The sequence below is a fragment of the Artibeus jamaicensis genome, unplaced genomic scaffold, assembly GCF_021234435.1.
Source record: "Artibeus jamaicensis isolate MK-2021 breed Jamaican fruit bat unplaced genomic scaffold, CSHL_Jam_final scaffold_1964, whole genome shotgun sequence".
In the NCBI taxonomy this organism is placed as follows: Eukaryota; Metazoa; Chordata; class Mammalia; order Chiroptera; family Phyllostomidae; genus Artibeus; species Artibeus jamaicensis.
Genome location: NW_026522030.1, coordinates 63,539,807 through 63,560,660, shown reverse-complemented (window position 1 = coordinate 63,560,660; position 20,854 = coordinate 63,539,807). Strand labels below are relative to the sequence as shown.

General features: G+C 43.3%; 1 protein-coding gene and 1 long non-coding RNA gene across 7 annotated transcripts in view; both read left to right on the top strand.

The window, feature by feature from the left end:
- The window catches only part of MOB3B (MOB kinase activator 3B), a 193,526-nt gene that overhangs the window by 82,480 nt on the left and 90,192 nt on the right, over positions 1 to 20,854 (top strand). The window lies entirely within an intron of this gene.
- LOC128626002 (uncharacterized) lies at positions 1,562 to 6,720 on the top strand. Its single transcript, XR_008389881.1, has 3 exons — positions 1,562 to 2,192; positions 4,273 to 4,443; positions 5,527 to 6,720. It is a non-coding gene; the product is annotated as an uncharacterized LOC128626002 (long non-coding RNA).

The following is a 20,854-nucleotide window of genomic DNA, read 5'->3' as shown; positions in this document are numbered from 1 at the left end:
AGTGTGGTGCAGCCCCTTCCAGGAAAGAAATCTCAGGGCTCTTGGCTTCTAAAAGGTAAACTGGCTTGCATCCCAATATCTTAATGACATGACAACTAAATAAGAAACGAAAAAGAGCCCCTGGCATGTTCCAGAAGGGCCTATGGGACAGACCCCTGTTCATCCAGTGCAGCAGGCTGTCTCCTTCATTTAACAAACAGCAGCGTGGCTTCCATTCTTCCAGAGCCTCTCGATGGTTTTTTGTTTGCAGCAGTATTTAGGGAAGTCATTGTCCCCTGCTTTCAGAGGAAGGCTCCAGACTAAAAACAGTGCAATACACTTGTTAAAATGACACAATAAAAAACTTGGAGATAATCAGTTTCAGATATAAGACCGGCAGATGTGTCTGTGAGGATGACTCTCGCTTCTCTTGGGTATCTCACTGATCATAAATAATGAGTTTGACTCATGTAAGATGCATCAGTGAGCCTCAACAGGAGGGGCTCTGGTGACGATGTTATGAGCTTTCTGAGCTGAAGGAAGTTGTTTATCAGAAATGACTGTTTTTTAATGTCCATCAAATGGATGATACTCATTAATGATCAGAGAATAAACAGATCTCAAATAAATAAATAAGTCTGATAACACAGCCATGTCCCCTTACCTGACTGCTCTTCAGTAAAGTGGGATATTTTTGTCTCACTGCTGTCAGTCAGGACGTGAAACTCATCAGAAAGGACTAAAGCCATCGAACACCTTTATAATTATATGATAGCCCCAAATGGAGTCAGACTTTTGATACCAAGACAATTTCATTTTTTCCTAGAGTAGTCTTTGATATTCTAAGAGGTTCTTAGTGCCAGGAGGGGTATAGATCTTAGCCCATTCTTCACAAAGCAGAGTCATTTGCTTAAAAATTATAAAGCAGAGCTGATCATTCTCTGCTTTAAAAAAACCAAGATTTCACTACAAACAGAAAAAATGTCCTAAATTCTTTCCTTGGCCCGCTGCCCCCTTTTTGGGGATGCCCCAGGCTGCTTCTCTGACCTCCACGGCCTGTTCCCCCGCCCACAGACTGCAGCCACCCTGGCCTTCATGCTTCTCACCCCCCCTCCCGCCCCCAGCGCGTGCGTGCGCACACACACACACACACACACACACACACACACACACACACACACCCCTCTAGGCCTTTGCACTTCCTGTTCCTTCTTTCTGGAAGCCTCCACCCTGGGTTTTTGCAGAGCTGGCTCCTCCTTGTTATCCAGGTCTCTGCTCACATTTCCCCTCCTTGGAGAGGATCTTTCTAACCATTTGCTATGATGTGACATAGAACCCCTTGGTTTATCTTGGATCATCCTGTCTCATTTCCTTAGAATTATTTTTTTTTAAAGATTTTATTTATTTATCTTTAGAGAGGAAGGGAAGGAGAGAGGGAGAGAAACATCAATGTATGGTTGCCTTGTGCGTCCCCTGCTGGGAACTGGCCTACAGGGAACTGGCTTGCAACCCAGGCATGTGCCCTGACTGGGAATCGAACCGCGATTGTCTGGTTCGCAGGCTCGCGCTCAATCCACTGAGCTACACCAGCCAGGCCTTAGAATTATTTTTATTCTGAAATTATTTGTCTTGTTCCTTTATTCATTTATAATAGTTAACAGGGATAAGAGAACCAATAACTCTTAACTAAAAATCAAATAATAAAATGAAAGTTATCATTATAAATATGAAGTAATATTTTTTCCTATGGACATGATTGCCTAAAAGAAGTTGCCTAATTCAACACATATTTACTTACCATGTGCCCAGTATAGTAGTAATTCCAGGAGGCTAATCAGTTAGCAAATATTTACTGAATATTTTACACATGCCAGACAGTGCCCATGCACTAAACAAAACACGTGTGCTTTCTCCTCACAAACTTAAAAATCAAACAGTCAGTGAGACATTAAAAAGGGCAGAAGCCCCCTGACTGCAGGAATAGCTCCCATTCTACGCTGCAGCCCCAGTGCCTAGAGCAGTGCCCAGAGCAGTGCCCGGCACCAGCCGGTGTTCCATGCAAGTCACTGAATGCACAAGGGAAATAAATCAATGCCAGTGTGAAACATTTGGCAGAAGACAATGCAGTGCACCAAACATACAAAATACAAATGCACACACAAATACTCCCAAACAACATCTCTAACTGCGGGAGCTCAGAAGTGATCTTTAAGGTGAGACCAAAGGGTGAGTGGGATTCAGTAAGGAAAAGGGTTGGGTAGGGAGGTGGTCTGGGCAGAAAAGAGAGCAACCTGTGCAAAGGCTCTGAGGGTAGGAAAGTGTGGCATCTCCAAACGACTAAACAAAGGCCGATGTGATGTGACGGCTGCGGTTGGGTGAGGCAGGAGTGACACACGAGCTCACAGAGGTGACCGGGCCTCGGAGATGGTGCCATGGACATCCACGACCATAGGAAGCCTCTGAAGGCAATGAGTGGTGTGGTAGGCCTGGAATGTGTCAAGGATCATAGTGGCCACCGCTTGGGGAGGGGCAAGGATGGGTACAGAGCGTCCGGCAGGAGCCCGTTGCTGTGGTCCAGATAAGAAGAGGTGAGAGCTTAACTTAAGTGTGGAGAAAATTAGGTGGATTAGACAGGGAGAATCAGTGTTGGGCTATATAGGGGTAGAGCAGGGAACAGAAAAAATAAAAGGTAACTCCTAGGTTTCTAGCTTCAGCAGCTGAGTTAAAGCCATTTACCAAGGTTGAGAATCTTTGAGGAGGATTTGGGGGTAAAGAGCTGGAGGTTTGTATAAATTGATTTAAGGTGCTTCTGAAACCTCCAAGTAAAATTGTGAACCTGTTAAGTAGATATACAGGTCTGAGACTCAATAAATAGGTGGGCCATAGGAAGGGTATTGAAGCCATCTGTGTGGCTGAGATCACTTAAAGTATAAAATGAAAGGCCTGGGACAGAGCTTGAGGGACACCACATTCAGTGGAGGGGCAGAGTAGGGAGGGGTATGCTGGTACAGGAGTTTGAGGGGAGGTCGGTTTGGAGGAAAGCCCGGGATTCCAGGAGCAGAGAGAGGAGAGTGCTGCAAAGGGCAGGGTATCAAAAGATTAAAGAAAATGAGCCCAGCAACGACAAGCACACCATAGGTCAACATCGCGAGAGGGGCGGGGAGAAACCCAGGAGGGGCAAAAACACGTAAAAGCAGGCTTGTCCTCTCAAAGATTTTCTTTTCATAGGTAGATTTTCTACCTACATCTGGGCCTATCAGAGCCCACCCAGCTCCTCTGATTCCTCGTTCCAAAGCATAGGACATCAGGGTACATACAGGACGAGGAATGAGAAATTATGATGCACCTTCAGAGAATGAGTGCTATGGGTCAGCTGTTCAGTTCCATTTCCATTCCCTCATGATGCTGGATGGAATTTCCTACTCTTGTTTTCTTCCACCAAATTGCCCATGTTAGCTGATGCTCACTCAAGTGGTTTTCTGTTTTGTTCAACAAAAAACGCCTTGAGTAAGCAAAGAACTCTTTGACTGGCAGAGAAAAGGTTGCTTGACCTCTGCAGGCTGTGTTAGAGGTTACCCTTGGCAGTGATTCCGTAGCTTAGCGGGTTTACTGCTTTAGCCTGCAACTCCTAAACCATAAATTAAGAATCCCATGCACCTTCCACATGCATGGAAAGGCTTCTTTCTCATCTATACATCACAGGAATTCTAAAGGCCTTGACAATTCATGGGGCCGCCTCTCTTAGTTGTTCCACTTCCAGGAATTTTTTCAGACTTGATTAACTGGAAGGGTGGAGATAGGGCTTTTCAGGCAAGAAGTGGAAGAAATACTTCTCTTTTTGAGGCAGAAGTTATGAGATTGGTTAATCTCAGAGACTTTTTGCATTTCCAATTTTTGGGACAGTAAATGAGGTTTGCACCTTCATTTTCACTGAACATCTGACAGTGATTTCACCTCTGTGTGGCTTAAGTCATGGCTGCCTCTCAGTTTAGAATCATCTGTGGCCCCAGGAGGGTGAAGGTAGCAGCAGTAACATGGGGCAAACACAATTGGAGCCAGAAGAGGGGGCATCGGGACTGGAGCAATTTCTGATTTCAAATTTGGGAGATGCCTAGTTGAAAATCAGCAAATCTGCTTTAGAACAAAATTTCCTAAAAAGGAAATGTTAACTTTTATTAAAGTCTGAGAGAAGAGAAAAGGGGGTTTGTAATTCAGTTCTCTGGCATCATTTTGTATCTCCCAGATGAGCTGAGAATTCAGTATAATTGGGAAATGATTTTGTGTTTTAGCAAGGTTGGAAAACAGCTTTCTCTCTCCTCTTCCTACTCACCCCTTCCTGATGCCTTACGTTGATTCCGTGCCCCCTTTTCCTGCACCGGAGGGGATGGAACTGAGAGGGCGGAGGAGGGATGTCCTCCAGGGACACTGGTTGATGCAGAGCTTAGAATTGAAGCCCCACCCTTGGTAAGTTGGAAACTGCATTTCTGATACTGTTTTTGGATAGAAATTAGAAGACTTCAGGGTCTTCTCAGTAGCTAACATTCTATTAATGAAAAGGATGATCACTGACAGTACTGTTGGCCTTCTGTACCATGGCTTCCAATTCAACCAACCCTGAATTGAAAATATTTGAAAATAATGTTGCATTGTTGCTGATATGCACTATGTAGTTTGGTCTATGAAGGTGGTGTCTGTACCGAATGTGTACGAACTATTTTCTTGTCATTATTTTGTAAATAGAATAGTACAACTATTTATATTGCATTTACATTGTATTAGGTATTATAAGTAATCTAGGGATTATTTAAAGTATACTACAGGAGGATGTGCATAGGTTATATGCAAATATTATGCCATTTTATATAAGGGATTGGATCATCCTGGTATTTTGGGATCCGAGTGGGGACCTGGAACCAATCCTCTGTGCCTACCGAAGGACCACTGTGCCTGCTCCGAGAGTGTGCCAGGGTCAAGGGTACGAGGCCTTGGCTGGGATTCTGCTCAGTTTAAATGAGGCTTATTTTTGACTGCCATGTGCTGGGCATGGGGTAGGACATTGCAGGGCACAGAAGGAACAGCAAAAAGTGCTCCCTGTTCTTGAGTTTACAATCCCACCATGAAAAAAGACTAGTAAAAATAAAAGCTTTACCAACATAACAAAACTAAATATAGCTTTTTCAGTATACAGATTATTCTAACATGATATGGCAATAATTGTGTGATAGAGTTATGCAGGAAAGGAAATTCAGTTCACAGAAAGAAAGCCATCTTACCGAATTGCCAAAGGAGAGTCCTATCTGGCTGGGTGATCCAAATAAATGAATTTCTAGAAAGGACTTTCAGAAAAACCCGGGATCCACTGCCCTTTCCTGTGGCCATTTTAATAACAGGCTGCCTTCCTCTCTCTAATTAATTTCTGTCTTCATTGTGCGAGTCCCTGCATTCTTTTTCTGAAAGTAGCAGCTTACCGCCTGATGTCTTTTGCTTTCGTGCAGCACAACGCCCAGTGAACGTTGGACTGTTTCTGACATTACCTTCTTTTTCCAGGCCGGCGCTCATGTATTCCAGCCCTAAAAAGTTTATTTAGCTGAGTCTACACCACCCTGCACTGTGAAAGCTCAGCTCCTCAGTTCTGTGTGCGACACATCGGCCTGGTACCCAAGAGAGTTCGGGGGAATTTCTGGCCTGTTTTGAGTCTCTTGATACACGGAGTGGTGTTTATCCCTCATGTTCATCTGTTGTGTACAGTTTAAATGGGAAAAGCATGGCTTTACTGACCTTTGCTGAACAAATAAATTTACTTAAGGCTGCTTGGTGTCTTTTGGAAAAGAATGTTCTTTCTCTTCTTCCTCTGGGGCTGTCTCAAGAGTTTTCCACTTCAAAATTATTACATTCCCAGCCTCACACCTCCGCAGTCACAGAAGTCCACTATTTTTAAAGTAGGCAAGAAAGGGAAAAAGAAGGTGAGGGTGTGGAGGGGAGACTCAGGGCTTGTGTGGCTGGTAGTTTTCTGGGCTCTACTTCGGTTTGCAAGGAAGATTTCCATCACTAGTCCTCATGCTCCCTCCATAGTAGTTAGCTCCTGTTGCCACTCAAGGTCGAGCCCTACTTCTCAAGGGAAGTCTTGTCTTTCTAGAAAGTAAGTGAGGCTCTCCTGTTTATGGGGTTCAGCTCTCTCTGAATTCTGTGGAGATGTGGGGGAAGAAACATCCAAGAAAGATTAATCCGTCCCCTTTCCTGTCTCTACTTTCATCCTTAGATATCCTTTCAAATGAGGTTATTAAATCACTTAATCTCAAGGAGCTCAGGAGTTAGATTTAACAACTAAAATAAAACCACACATGTCTAGTTATGTGAAAAAAATATTGTTTGCTTAACTTTTGATTCTTTGGATGTGATTCATGGGACTTGTTTATTTTTTACTTGTGCGGTGACCTAGCATTTCCTTGGGGAATATAGAGAATGTCCTTTCCATGGTAGAAAAAACATATTGAAAGTGAAAATTTCTTCCTTTAAAAACAAATGTTGATTTTCCCACTTGTCACGGAAATCAGTTTTTCTAGCTATGCACAAAATCCCAGTCATTTACAAGTGGAGAAACCTGTTTAAGGAATGGCCAAATTAGCAGGGGCCAAATTCCCAAGGCTTAAGAGTCTCAGGTGAAATCTGATCCTGGACGGAGAATTTTTTTTTTCTTTTTTTTTATATTACAGTTTTTTGTCTATTTTTCCCATCCCAGCGCCCCCCACCCGGTGCTCCCCACCTCCCTCCCTTTTCCACCCCCCTTAGTTCTTGTCCCTGTGTCCTTCCTATTTGTTCCTCCAAATCCCTCCCCTTTTTTCCCCTTAAATTCCCTCCCCTCTCCCCTCTGGTCACTGTCCCCTTGTTCTCTATTTCAGTGTCTTTGTTTTTATTCTGCTTGCTTGTTTGTTTTGTTGTTTAGCTTCCTGTTAAAGGTGAGATCATATGGTATTTGTCTTTCAACACCTGGCCTGTTTCACTGCAGACTGGTACAACCATTATGGAAAACAGTATGGAATTTTCTCAGAAAAAAAAAATCAACCTGCCTTTTGGACAGGGAAATTTTTCTGGTAAGCAGGACCACAGCTTGGCACTCTGTGGAACAGAGTCCCCCCTCCCCCCACCTCCCCCGCAGTTAGCGTCTGAACAGGAGGGTTCAGAAGGTTAACACTGTAGTAGGAACTGGGAGCTGTTGTGCCAACTTGTACAGAAAATATTTTTTTAAAGTGACTAGCACAAAAATCCTCACTTAATAGAAAAAATTATTAGCCCAGTGAGCTTCTGTGTCTCATGGTGACCTCTTAGGAATTCCCATCGCCTCCGAGCTCCACCTGGACACAATATGCTTCTCTCTTGGCTTCAGCCCTTCAGTTGTTTCACCTGTGAAATACATGGTATGATGTTACTGATGCAGGCACATCATTTTCTTCGCTTTAACCTGTTTATGTATTTAAAACAAATAAAGACATAAAACCTCAAATAAAATAAGTAAAATTGGATCTGTGTTGGCCGTGGTGGTGGGCAGAAGACTCTGAATCCTGCCCCCACTCCTCTAGGGGGACATATTTCCTCACTCATAAAGTCAGACCCTAACACTTTGAGGAACACAGTTTGAAAACCATTGCTTCCTAAGCATTTGTCACTTATAATTTCCCTGGGGGCCTCCTTTGCTTCTCATTGTTGGGGCTCAGGAAAGACTCACAGACGAAGAGAGGCTGCATAAGATTGGAAGGAAGAGGCTGGCGGCTCAGATGCCTGCCTGTCATGTCTCAGCAATTCGTCCAAGCTTCCCCATCCAACCTGAGAAGGTGTACCTGGCCACAGTTGTGGATGGTGAAAGTAAATGGTCAGAGAGAAGCAATGACTCCTTGCATCCAGAAAAGTTGATCAGGTAGCAGTTTAAAGCACCACCCTGGGGTCCTGTCTGGGTGGCTCAGTTGGTTGGAGTGTCATCCCATACACCAAAAGTTTGCAAGTTCAAGTCCTGGTCAGGGTCCTTACATAAGGGAGGCAACTGATCCGAGTTTTTCTCTCACATTGATGTTTCTCTCTCTCTCTTTGTTTCTTGCTCCCCCCACCTCTCTAAAATACATATCTTTTGGTGAGGATTATAAAAGAAATAATAAAATAAATTTAACATAATAAAGAACCACTCTGGTAATTTCCTGCTAGGCAGTTAACACCCTCAGGGCCCATCAAAGAACTCTGTTTGAGCCCAAGGGCACCATAGAACTTTGCTGCATTCACTCCTGAGCTGCAAGCACTGATCTTGCTGCCCCGGACACCTTCTTAGATCTGATCCTCAGCACAGCCGTCTCCTCCCTGATACCTGGGTTCACAGTAACCATGAAAGAGGTCATTTGTGCTTTTACCTGGTGATGATGTTTATTTTTTGAAAAGTATCTGAAACTCGTGGTTATGAAACTTCAGACTTACGACCTTGAATCGTAAACTTGAAACTAGGAACCCTCCACCACTGGGGGCTGACTCAAGCTTCCCACCCATGCCTCAGCCGTAGCATCCATATGCATTCTCCTCCTTCCAGATTCCTAGCTCTCCAGTCCTCAGCCCAGCTTCTTGCTCCTGCTACAACAAATGTGAAAATGAATCCTATTCTAGTTAAGGGTATTTCCCCTGCTTATTTTAATGATCTGAAGATATATTTTTCCCTTAACTGTTTCCCATTCTCTGAAAAATTGCTCTGAGAGGGATTAAAATATTTTCAGAAAAGCTTCCCCACCCCCCGCCCCTGTCTTATTCTCTTGTCCAATGACTTCAGAGATTAGAGTTCAGCAGATGTCTACTGCAAGGCACTGTTGTTCACTCTGCACGTACCATCTCCACGATGGGGGGGCACTTCCAAACACCACACATTTCACAGTGGGGCAGTGTGATTCATTAGTGTGTTGGCTGCTGTAATTAACTGTGCTTTCCAAGTTGTTCATCTTACAACGTTATTCTGGAGCTGTAAACTCAACCGAAACATACTAGTTGAAGAGAGTGTGACAAAAGTGTTTCTTGGGCTGGTGAAAAACATTCAAAATGTTAACTCTTAGCCTTTCCCTTTGTGCTCTGGCATTCATCTTGTGGACCTACAGCCAGAGTGTCTCCTTATGCCATGTACAGATTAAGGCATTCCTTAAGCTGCTGAAGTGTGTGTGAATCAAGAATGCAAGCTTGAGTGTGAATGTCATGTTTATTTTCTTTAATTTTTTACCTGATATCTGAATACAGTCCCCTTTCCTCCAGGTGGTGGGAAACTCAGCCTCAGACACTGCTGAGGCTTTCTACTCTTCCTCAGAGTTTGACAAAGCTTCCAGGACTTGACTCGGTGCCAAAGCCAGCCTGACCAGTCTGTTATCTAAACTAGTTACCACTGAGATGCCCATTGTCCCATTCCATGCGGTCCTCTTGATTGTGCTGTGTTTGTACCAATCTTGGATGCAGGTATCTTTGGCAGAGCTCTGAGCCTTGGGACCTGCCATCCAGCCATTTAGATACAACCTGAAGCCATTACCTTTGATGGGTTGCCATCGCCCTTGGCAAAAAGTACTCAATAAACAAAGCACTTCCTTTTGTTCAGGCTTGGGGACTTCAGTGAATAGAAGTTCAACATCTTTACTTTCCTTTTTGCCTCTGCCACCCCTCATTTCTCCGTACAGACCTACCTATCTATTTTCATCCTCTGGGTCTCATCTGCAATATCACTGACCAAGTTAGAAGTACCTATGTTGGCACCCCCTGTACCTGCTAAAAGTATACTCAAAGTATAATTTGTGTCATAGTCACATGAGAAGTTGTTTAAATGCAAAATCTTATGACCCAACTGAGATCAGATTAATGGAACAGAATCTTTAATAATATTCCCTGGTGGCCCATATACATGTCAAAGTACATGAGAAGCACAGGCCTACTAGATCATGAGCCACTTGATCACCAGTACATTTCTACCACATCCCCTTTCACGGTGCCTACTCCATAACAAAGAAATAGCTGCTAAATGCACAGATAGCTTGTAATAAAGATATGATCTAACATTCAGTTTGCAATGACTGTTGCTATGGGAGGAACTGTGTGACTTTTGCAACTATTAAGCTAGACCAAGCTGGGGATGGCAGTAAGTTGAGACATCATTTGGTGAAGCCAGAAAGAGTGGGCTGGGCTCAGGTTAGGCGGCCAGGCCCACAGGTGTAATAACCAATGTAATAGGCATGCTGGGGCAAGGTGGATTTGGTTGGAGAATCTGCTGGAGAGTCCGACCCAGGAAGGAGGGCAGCAAAGACTGAACTAGAGAAATGGAAGATTGAGTAAAGTGACCTCTGTAAGGGTTCGTGAAGGGTATGGCAGGAAATAAGTTTGGACAGATAGGCTGAAATTCCAACAGCATTCATTTCCCACCCAGTATTGAAACACAGATTCTAACTAGATCAAAGACAAGACAAATATGAACAGAATCTTTATTGCTCTCTGCATTCCTTTTATGCATTTGAACTTGAGTTTTTGGAGAAAAGAGCCAAAAATTGGATGAAATCCATCTTTCAAGTTAGCTAGGGAATCTGAGATTTTAGTAGTGGCTTCCCACACTTGCTTATCACAAAGACATGGCCACCTGGACTGACATTAAGGCACCATTAACACAGTGGGGCAGATAGGCAGCAGGCTATGAAAAGACTTTGGCTGTCTGTGCAGACACTCCTCTTCAAACTGGTCACTCTGAGGGGATGTTTGATGTCGGCCACACGGGAACTGTCTGACAGGTCATGTGGTTTGCTCTCACTGGCATTCACTTTTCCTATGAGATAACCAGATGCTCTTTTGGGATGCTTGTACATTGGCACTGTATCAGTTATTGAAATTTCTCCCTTTGTAGAACATAAACTCTGTGGATTGTACCAAAGAGGCTGGGCACTGGCTCTAGGTTGAGGTAAAAATGGAAGCAGCACTGTCTTAGGACTATGCCCAGAAGGCCCAAACTCCACTGAGATGGTGTGAAGGCAAGCCTTGGTGGCTCCCTGCATTCCCTGCCTGGGAGGGCCGGGATCTGTTCTTAGGAGGGTGTGTAGCACTCGCTCTGCCTTTGCTTGTGGCAAACTTGGATGCCCTCTGCTGAAGTTGGCACCTGGGATAATCCTATGTGTGCTTGCAAATCCCATCTTGCCTTCACAAGAATGGGGTTCTGTAAGAAAAATCAAGTGTTTTTGCCATTCCATTCCCTTCTACCTCTCTGCTAGCAATGAACTCTAGGTTTGCTTCCAAGGCATTCATGGGGCAGGGGAGTCTATTCTACTTGAAGCCGGGCCTCCCTGTCTAGGCAGCTGCAGAAAAAGGTATTCAAGCAAGCTGGGAACATGAGGGTTGGGGACCTGGAGCAGTTCATTTCCCCTTGACTTTTGAGTTGGGAGGGAGGAAGCGTCATGTATAATTCTGAGGTCGGAATTCAGCTGAGCTGGGATTATTTTTGAAGAAGCAACAACTGCTGCCTAGACATGATCTAGAGCTCTGTGACAGGCATGGCACTGACATCCTCGGCTCAGCTCCCCAGGTCCCCACAGGAATGGGGTTATATGCCCAAATGAGAGATTCGCGTCACAGCACCTGGTCGCCTGCCTGTTCTACTCTAGGTGCACTGATTGCGGCTTGCAAAACTGTGTTTCCCTCCAAGACTCCTCCCACCTCTCGGCACACACACCTCCTGGCCTGTCCGTGCCAAGAAAAACAAAAATGACAACAACGAGGATGCTTATAACTGAGACAACTGGGTTTGAGTATCTCAGTGTCGGTGATTTTATTTACAACAAGTTAAACAGATTAAATGTGGGCTCTAGTATAAACATAGTCTAGTCTAGTCTAGTAAATTCCAGTCTTGCCAATTATTGGCAAGTTACTTAACCTTATTGAGTCTCCATGTCTTCAGATAAAATGGGAATAATAAGAGCACCTACCCCCTAAAATTTACTGAAAGAATGAAATAAGACCTTATATTTAAAGGCTTAACACATTCCTTCGAGGTGGACTTTCTTTTTCTTTCTTTTCACAGAGGAGCAGATCCTCCCCCTCCTACTGCTCAGTAAATCAGCGCTATATTGTCTGATGGACAGGCCAGTTTGCAGCCAGTCTTCCCGGCTGACTCTTTGCCTTTTCTAGTCCCACATTTTCGGCTCTTTGTGGTTTGATTGATGAACAGATGGTAAAGTGCATGCTTGATATACATTAAGTTTGAAAATACCTTGGAGTCAGGGGTGCTGGAAAAGAGAAATGAAGTGTTGGTGTCTTTAAAAAGTCACAGAAATCTCTGTAAATGTCCTTTTTCCTTCTCTTAGCAAACAGTGTCACCCATAGGCATAGGGATGTCAAAGAAGCTAAATCAATTTGGGTGACAGTCAACTGTCAGGAAGCTGGAGCTTTGAAACACACAGAGGAGCACAGACGCTCACCCTGCACTGGTGTGGGGGTGAAAGGGCACACACTCGGGAGCCAGCCTTCCTGATTTGCATCTTAGTTCTTCCACTTCGCCTCAGAACGTCGCGGACAACGTGTTATTTATTCATTTCTTCACCCAGAAAGTGGGCCTACTGGCACATACTTCATTTAGTTGTGAGGTTTTGTTTTTTTAAAGAGAGGTGGGCGGGGAGAGAGAGACATCGATGTGAAGGAGAAACATTGATGGGTTGCCTCCTACACATGCCTGGACGCGGGACCGAACCTGAAACCCAGGCATGTGCTCTGACCAGGAATAACACTTGTGACCCTTCAGTCCACAGGATGACAGTCCAACCAACTGAGCCACACTAGCCAAGGTTCGCTGTGAAGTTTAAATGAGTTAATACACGTGAAAACATTTAGAAAGTACCTGGCATGTAAGTTTTAGATGAATTTTTGCCACTTTCCTGTTATAAGCATAGAGGCTCATACTCATTCATTGAACAAATACTTTGTGTCTGCCCTGGAAAGGCACTGTGAACGGGTGAACAGTTCGTGTATCTTCTAGTCTTGTGGTGAAGACAGATTTTAAACAAGTTATCACACATGTGATGAGTGCTGTGACAAGCATTATGCTTTCTAAAGCGATTAACAGAAATCAAATCATAATGAATCCAACTTTACTGCCTTTTCTTTTTAAATGCTCTGTGCATTCTCCAAGGATTGGGGTGTAAATGGAGGTGAGAGTATCTTAGAACAACAGTAACATCAATAGTTACTTGCTTGGGATAAATAGTAATTTAAATATTGCATAAGTTTTTTTTAAGGTATTGCCCTACCTTATTGTGGGGACCAAAGACTATCTACAGAACAGGTGGAATTATTGTTATTTACTTGTAATAATAATAACCAGATTTGTAATGATTAGTAGTTTATTCTTTACCCTTGATTGTCCCTACTATGATGTAAAGTCAGCAGGGCAGGATTTATGACAAGGAAATTAAAGCCCAAAGTAGTAAAAGGTGTGGCTGCAAGTCACAGGGTGCGTGCCTGACGCGGATGGGCGCCAGGAACGTTTGCTGGAGTGAATAGCGGGCAGGCCCCCTGACCCTCCGCGGAGTGTTCTTTCTGAGTCTCATGCAGAGCACGGCCAAAACCTCCACTCTGTAGTGTTTTTAGAGTTCATGCTTTTTCAGTTTTATCAGATGGTTGATACCACTTCTCTGCAGATAACAGTTGAACAACACTTTTTTCCTGACCCTATCAAGAAACATCAGCTGTATATCCTTATCCTTTTTCTGCCCAGAGATTCAGGACATAAAAAATTAACTTTCGAAACACATTTTTAAAAATTTTATAAGTGCCCTTACTAATTTAAAGAATCACAATACACCATGTCCTGACAAATCGCTTCTGTGACTGCAGTTTACAGGCCAAGAAGAATGAGTGGCGTACATGCTTTGACCGGCCCCAGGAGTAGCTCTTCCAGATGCAGGCTTCTCACAGCCATTGACGTTCATCAGAGGCCGAGCTCACCAGGACTATCACACAAAAAGCTCACGAAGTGCTTCACCCCCCACTCCAAATTTTTGGCGAGATATAAAACTACATATTGCAAGGGCATGAAAACAGAAAGATAAAATCTTCCTGCAGCTGTCTTCATTAAAAATGATGGCTCGGTTACATTCCTCCAGTGTTTTTAACTTCTGCAGGGTGCCTAATTTTAATGTAGGTCAGACTGCGTCAGCAGAATTAGAGAAATGACAACAAGATAGGTGTTTGGCACATTTCACATCCCCCAAACACCTCTGTTGCAAGTCTCCTCTGAAAGTAAGGAGTCAAGTTGGACTGAACTTAATCCATGCATGAAGTGGTGGTGGCTTAATTTATTCTAATGCAGAGAAAATAAGATACTGAACCCAGGAAACACGAGGAGATGAAAACTCAAATGTAAATTGCTCAGCTAGACCTTTAGTTGGAAAGCAGGATCAGCCATAGATTTGTAAGCTGGACTGAGTATTTAGTCCTCACCATACTCCATTTGTGATTTGTTGCCCTGAGAGGAGGTAGCGTTTGTTCACCTACTCCTGCATTTATTCATTCACTCACTCAGCACAGGTCCAGGCACCATTCTGACTTTCACAAGGATAAGTCCCCACTGTCACTGAGCTTATATCTGAGTGGGGTAGGAAGTCCGTATGGAACAAAAGTAGGAAAATAATACAGTAGTTAACAAGTAATCATATAAGAATTAAACTCTGTATTTTGTATACTCACAACTGTAAGCCCACTTCTGCCCCTTCCTGTGTAATATGCCAGGAGATGATAAGTGTTATGAAGAAAAGTAACTAGAGAGTGATGGAATGCCGTTTTATATGGTGGGAGCAGAAAAGCCACTCTGAGAAAATGATACTGGAGCAACATCTGAACAGCATGAGGGAGAGAGTCTTTGGACACATCAGGAAGGCACCCTGCAGGCCGGGGAAGAGCGAACGCCCAGGCTCGGAGGCAGGACCACGTTCAGAATGGTCCAGGAACAGAGAGGCAGCCAATGTGCTGCAGTGGATAATGGAGACTCGAAGGAAGTCACATGATGTGAGGCCACATTAAGGTTCTGGGATTTTATTCTGAGGGACATGGGGAGCCAGTGGGAGGTTTTGAGTGAGACCTGAAGTGATCCCCCTTGAATTTTAAACCAACCACTCTGGCTGCTGGGTAAAGAACAGTGTGGTTTTAGAGGAGCCCTGGGTATGAGCAAAAAGGTTTGCATCGATTTCTGCCGCTCTCAGCTAGTTCTTTGACTGAAAGCCTCAACTCCTCATCTGTAAAGTGAAAGTGGGAATACCTGCGTCTCCTTGGAGGAGAAGTTGGGTTTAATGTCACCCCTGATGTAAGGTGAAGGTCTTGCAATACCGCTGTCAAGCTCTGGGTCCGTGGTGTCCACGGACATTGTCCACCTTCCTATTTTTTCAGCCCAGAAGATTGTAAGGATCACATGAGGTCATATATGCAAAGTGCTCCTTCACCATGTTTTTATGGTTGGAGTCCAAAGCAAGACCTTCTTTTTTCTCCCCAGGCACATTGAGCAGGCATTTAGAGTTAAAGAGTCTTCTCTAAGATCCCAAGGAAGGGAATTAGTGAGTCCTTGAGCTGGGTTGGGGGGGAGGCAGGGAAGCAGAGGGGGAGAGGACTCTAAGCAGAGGAGCTCAAACCTACTTTATCATTTCATTTAAAGGAGGGTATATCTATCTATCTATCTATCTATCCATCCATCCATCTCTCATCTAGCTATCCCCCCCTTCCCTTCCTCCCTTCCTCAGTCTCTCCCTTTTTCGTTTTTTTCAGGCTTTTGTGTTTCGAAAGTAATACATCCTAGTGCTAATAATTTAAGCGAGACCAAGAGTCTCAAGCCTCAAACATATTAAGTTTCTTTTACCCCTCAACCTACCCCAATTCCAAACTCTAGATGTAACTAAAGATAAAACCTAGTGTGTCCTGGCTGCTGTGGCTCAGTGGCTGAGTGCTGGCCTGTGAATCAAAGGGTCACTGGTTTGATTCCCAGTCAGGGCACAAGCCCGGGTTTCAGGCTCGGCCCCCAGTTGGGGGCACGTGAGAGGCAACCACACATTGATGTGTCTCTGTTTCTCTCTCCCTTCCCCTCTCTCTAAAAATAAATAAATAAGTAAATAAAATCTTTTAAAAAAGAAAGTTAAAAAAAAGATAAAGTCTATACCTTTATCAGATTATCAGAGGAATCTAGCAGCACTCCACCGCAATCCCAGATCAAGTGCCAGTCATTTTAAACCTAAAATCCCAGAACATGGAGGTTTGCCAGATGTTCTCTCAGGTCACTCTACTATTGCCATTTCACCATTTTTGCTCATATTCAAATCTAAGGAAAGCTTCTCTCTCTGATATGCCACTTAATGAGAGAAATCTTAGATTTCTCTCTAGAAATCTAAGAGAACTCTCTAGATTTCTCTTATTAACTGATCCTTAGGCATACCTATAATAAAGTCTTCAGGTCCTTCAAGATTCTGAAGGGAAATCTTAATGCTTAGTAGAAATACTTAATTTTTTCCCCCATAAGTGTAGTTTATTACTAAAGTCTATTTATAATTCAATAATTCTTGTACATGGAAAACTGTTATGTATAATACTTTTAGTAGTCAGAATAATGTATTAACTTAAAATACACTTTTGTCATATAATAAGAGGATAAAAAAGATATTGTAAGAGTTTAAAAACTACAGATAACTCAAAGGTGACAGCATATGAAAAGCAAATCTAATTTTATGTCTGCATGAGTTAGCTAAATAAGTGCATAAAATCACAAATTAAAACTTATAGGAGGACCATGGCCAGGTAGGTCGGTCAGTTGGTTACAGCATCATCCCAATAAACCAAGATTATAGGTTTGATCCCTGGTCAGGGCACATGCAAGAAGCAACCAATGAATGCATAAATGAGTGCAACAGCAAATCAGTGTTTTTCTCTCTCTGTCTTTCTCTCTCTGTCTTTCTCCCTTCCTCTGTGTCTCTAAAATCAATAAATAAAATTGGTTTTAACAGCTATACGATTGATGGAATCCATTCACCCTGCCCTTTAGATCCCAGTGTGATGAAACTGTGTTTTCCGCAGCGAGGCAGCACTTCAGAGAAGCAGGCGCATGTCTGTTTGTTGTCCCTGATGTGTCAGTGGTTTTCACATCTCAGGCCGAACCCCTTTGGACCAGCCAGGACTTTTTCCATGTGAAAGTGAAAATGAGGATCTTCCTCACACAGCTGTTGCTGCTCTGTTAGCACGTAGGATCAATTACCACAAAGTTTACACTGATATAAAATATGAATGTTCGCCTCATTTATTTTGTAATGATTTCACCCAAAATGGATCAGATACCTTTTTTTAATCAGTGGGAAACAGCACTTTTGGAGAGAGAGATCATGAATGAGAAAAGGCAGAAACTAATGAGCAAAGTCCTAATTCTTAAAATTTTATAATTTGACATAATTTTAGACTTGCAGAGAAGTTACAGAAATAGTTCTTAGAGTTTCTACATACCATTTAGCAGACTTCTGTTGCTAACATACTACATAGCCTTAGAGTGATTTTCAAACCCAGGAAGTTGACGTTCATTAAGTCATAATTTTAAATAATTTCTCTGAAAGCAAATAGTAAAATTTCACTTTTAGCTTATGTTTGAGAAAAATTAGTATTTATCTTTGCAGACTCTGTACACACATAAAGCTGTTTCATACAATTCCTTCATTCTAATGGACTTTAGAAATCATAGAGTATAGTTTTACCCAGCTCTCTTACACGATTTCTTCTTCATTTTAGTTACACATTTTGAAGATGTGAATAGCAATTCCTACAAGCAGCTGCTTGGAAGGTCAACCTGCATTTGACTTATTGGGGAGGAGAAAACCTTGTAACCAAGTCATCTCATGTTTATGTTGCTGATTTAAGTAGTGAGGCAGCACTTTGAAAATTACACCATGTGTAACCAGTTCTTTATCAGCAAATCCAGGGCCAGAGGGAGTATAACCTTAGTAGCAGGAGCCAAGAAAAACTGCCTTTCGTTCAAGACTCTGACATTTTTAAACCTAATCCCTGCAGTAGCTTTGCTGAGGGAAGAGGTGGGTCTTGCCTCCTGTGGGGAATCCTCAGGGTCACTCACTGCCCAGCCCTAGTTGAACAGAGGCCATGAGTTTTGGAACGTGCTCTCAGCAGCTGCAAACATCTGTAGCAATCTGGCGTCAAGATGAATGAGCCCCACGGGTTTGCAGCTGCCTGCATCCACCCAGCCCTTGTGGCTTTAGACAGATGTTTCTGCTCTACACACTAGGAAATGAATGTGCAGTTTCACTGCCTGTTGTCAGGGTTAATGGTTACTCACAGTCATGCTCGGAGATCCTCTGAAGCCATTATTAAGCAGCATCTTTATAGGTTGGCATCTGTTGACAAGAGTAGGCAAACATTTGGTGCTTTGACGAGCAAGACCTTCTCTTGGGGAAGAAGCAGCACATTTGTGCTCAGGAGGGAGGGAGAGAGAGAGAGAATGCATTTCTGCATCAGAACACAGTCCAGCCCTGGACGGGTAGCTCAGTTGGTTGGAGAATCATCTGGATGCTCTGGGGTTTCAGGTTTGATCTCCAGTCAGAGTAAATACAGGAGTCAACCAATGAATGCATGAGTGGGTGGAACAACAAGTCAATGTTTCTCTCTCTCTCCAGTCAATTAAAAAAAATGTTTTTGAAAGAACCCAATCCAGATTTATGGACCTGAGCATGGTGGGGAGATGTCACAGTATACTTCGTTGCTTCCAAGTTAACTGAAAACATGACTCCAGACAACAAATATGTCAGTTTTAAAATACATCTCAGAATCCAGCTTTTGCCTTCTTTTTATTGACATATCTCAAAGAATCCAAAACTCTTTGGAAAGCTGTTTTAAGTAGCCTCAGCAACTTGCTAACACTCGAATTTATTAGGAATACCCTCCTCCTCCCTGTTTCAAACCTGCTTCTTCTGCCGGGTTCTCCAGCTCACAGTTCTGCCAAGATCTTCTACCCATTCGCTCAGGCCAGAAACCTAAAAAAGTCCTTCATACCTCCCTCTCTCTTGCTCCCACTTTCAGTCTATCCTCAAATCCTGTACTTCTAATGCGTGTTTCTTCATTGCCATTTCTGTAATTCTCTCTCAAATGGAATGTGGCAGCACCCTTCAGTTTCATTTCCTGCCGTTACTTGTGACGCCCCTCCAACCCATTCTCTTCAAAATAGCCAAGAGTAAGCCTCTAAACAAACCTAGCCATGTACATGACTAGTCCATTAGTGGGGATAAGTAGTGTTGTAGCCAAACTGTAACTCTGGTCTTGGTTTCTTGTTTGTTTGTTTGTTTGTTTTTTAATGTATTCAGGGTGGTGATCCTCCCCTTGTTCTCAGACCAAAATCTAACAGGCTCTGGCTTTTCTCAGTCACTCTCAAGTAATAACAATCTTACATCAGTTTAAATCACACACATGAAAAAGTCAGAATTCAATAGTGTGAAAAAATCCAATCCAGGATGATAACATTTCGTAGCTAAGACTCCCCCTGCCTGTACTTCCACCTCCCACCTCTGCTGTGCTAAGATGTGCAGTTAGACTGCTTGCCTCAGGGGAGTGGAGCAATGGGAACACAGCAGGAGTCTTCTGTTCCTTGTCTTGCTTCTTCTCCCAGTAGGGACTGCTGTTCTGGACTCTGCCAAAGTCCAGTGGTTTTGTACTCTTGTTCCTTGGCTAGGTGGCTGTGTGCTTTCCGGCCCAATGCATGGCTAAAAGCTAACTCTTTAAAGGGAAGCTTTCAAAGGATAATCCGTCTGAATGGACCATCCTGGTTGGTCCATTCATGGTCCAATCAGCTGCAGCTGTGGAAGGGTGACATCTCAGTAGGTAGGGCCGCCATTGGGTTTATACACTAAAGGTTCGCATGTGGGTTATCAATGTAACTGAGAAATAGGCAGCTACAGCCTAGTGACTTACTAAGCTAAGCTAACCCATCAGAGCCACTGCTTCTGTTTAAAGCAGGATGGCCATAGCAGCCCTCACTTTCACCCTGAGAAGGTGCTGTGAAACCTTCAGTACTGATTGTTGTCATTCTCTCCCTAAATCAGAAATGAAAATGTTGGCTTTTTCTTTGATTTGTGACTGTAAATCCAGAAGGCCTGTGTCGTGAAAGTAGAACTCAGTACTTTAATCATGAACAAAGGAAGGAAAGGGAAGGGGGAAAAGAGGAAGGAAAGGGAAAAAACTCTAAAAACTACAGAAACAAAAAGAAAATTGACTTTTGGTGCTGAATGTTTCCTCATGGCATTGAAGTATAGAAAAAGAATAAATGTCAAGAATGGATTGTTATAACAATAAAGCTTTTGAATCTGGAAAGATGGGGGCTTTATGATGGAACTCCACTCCCTCCCCTGTTGGAAGTCAACCAGGGGTTTTCAGGATATTACACAGGCAAAGCATCCCAGGTGAGGAGATGAACCTTGCCAAGCAGTCTGCCTGTGCACCCTGGAACTCGGAGGAACCCCTATAATCACTGCACTGAACAGGGGTAGGTGTGCTGCTCCTCCTTGATTTTATGTTACTTTAATTTTTTAATCATAAGGGCAGATTTCAAGACGAAGCTAATTTTTATACCCTTTTCCCCACATTATCCTGCTATGCACCACCTGGATTGTTTTATTTCACTTTGTTTGACTGCATAAAACACACCAATAATAAATGGTTTGGGGCTAACAAGCACTCTCTATGTTTATAATTCATAGACTGTTTTCTTAAAGCAGTTTGAGGTTTACAGAAAATCAAGCAGCCACTACAGAGTTCCATTATGACTCCTCCTCCCTCACAATCTCTCCTTTTCTGTCCCACATTAGTGTGGCACATTTGTTAC